A 1,779-nucleotide genomic window follows, 5' to 3' on the forward strand; every position below is an offset into this window, starting at 1 on the left:
ATGTCACACTGAGGAGTTTTTGCTATCGTCTGCATGGTTGGTCCTTCTCTCCAGGCAAGACACTGTCTACTTGCCTCTCTAGCGCCGCCTCCTCCCCCTGTCCTGAATACGTGTCATGCTGCTGGGTACACCACTGGAGGTGATCTGTTTGAGTCAGTTTTCAGAGCTGACATTCGATATCCTGCATTGGATTAAAGGTTCGGCTGTGGCGCTGAGGGTGGGATCACAGGATAACAAGGCAGGCTTGCACTTTGCGATTTATCACTGGAGAGTTGTTTCACTGCACATAGCTGATGAGACTAGCAAGCGTCAACCTCCCTGTTTAAAAGCAGACATAATGCAGTCGATGGGATTGAAATTTTGTTTGCCTTTGCGCTCTCTAGGTCAGCGTCAATCTTTCCGTCAGTCGGTAACGTGCTGCAGCGCGGGCTCCCTGCTCACCATCCCTCCCAAAAGCTGATAGCACCGCATGAACAGACCACTTCTCCCCGCTTCCCCTGAAGGACCGGAGTATCTCCTATGTCCCACCCTTAAGTTCTCCCATCCCCCTCACTGTTAACCTTGTGACAAGCTTGCAAAGTTAAAGGGTGGTGCAAGAGGAATAGTGTCGCACTGGGGGTTGGGGGAGATGCCGTGAAGAGGGAGCGCCACGCTGTGGGACGGACGGTCTGCAGCGACCGCTGCGATTTGGGAGGGATGGTGAGGGAGCCCTACACTGCAAATTCTCAAACGCCTGCAGGCACTCAACTCTTCCTGAGTGGACTTTCCCTCTCTCTCCCTGTCTCCAGGTCAGGTAGTCAAAGACAAAATGGTTTCTGTACCATAATATAGCAGACTTCTCTCTCTCTCTCTCTCTCTCACACACACACACACACACACACATTCTTTCTCTCTCTATCTTTCTTTTCATGTGTCTATCTCTTTTTCTATTTCTGTCTCTCTCTATCTCTCCAGTGTTAGTAAATTTGCTGATGACACAAAGGTTGGGAGTGTTGTGGATAGTGTGGAGGGCTGTCAGAGGTTACAGCGGGACATTGATAGGATGCAAAACTGGGCTGAGACGTGGCAGATGGAGTTCAACCCAGATAAGTGTAAAGTGGTTCAAATATGATGGCAGAATATAGTATTAATGGTAAGACTCTTGGCAGTGTGGAGGATCAGAGGGATCTTGGGGTCCGAGTCCATAGGACATTCAAAGCTGCTACACAGCTTGACTCTGTGGTTAAGAAAGCATACAGTGCATTGGCCTTCATCAATCGTGGGATTGAGTTTAGGAGCGGAGAGGTAATGTTACAGCTATATAGGACCCTGGTCAGACCCCACTTGGAGTACTGTGCTCAGTTCTGGTCACCTCACTACAGGAAGGATGTGAAAGCCATAGAAAGGGTGTAGAGGAGATTTACAAGGATGTTGCCTGGATTGGGGAGCATGCCTTATGAGAATAGGTTGAGTGAACTCAGCCTTTTCTCCTTGGAGTGATGGAGGATGAGAGGTGACCTGATAGAGGTGTATAAGGTGATGAGAGGCATTGATCGTGTGGATAGTCAGAGGCTTTTTCCCAGGGCTGAAATGGCGAACATGAGAGGGCAGAGTTTTAGGGTGCTTGGAAGCAGGTACAGAGGAGATGTCAGGGGTAAGTTTTTCTATGCAGAGAGTGATGAGTGTGTGGAATAGGCTGCCAGCGACAGTGGTGGAGGCGGATACAATAGGGTCTTTGAAGAGACTCCTGGACAGGTACAAGAAGCTTAGAAAAATAGAGGGCTAATAGAGGTAATTTCT

Source organism: Mobula hypostoma, assembly GCF_963921235.1.
Source record: "Mobula hypostoma chromosome X1 unlocalized genomic scaffold, sMobHyp1.1 SUPER_X1_unloc_3, whole genome shotgun sequence".
Classification (NCBI taxonomy): domain Eukaryota; kingdom Metazoa; phylum Chordata; class Chondrichthyes; order Myliobatiformes; family Myliobatidae; genus Mobula; species Mobula hypostoma.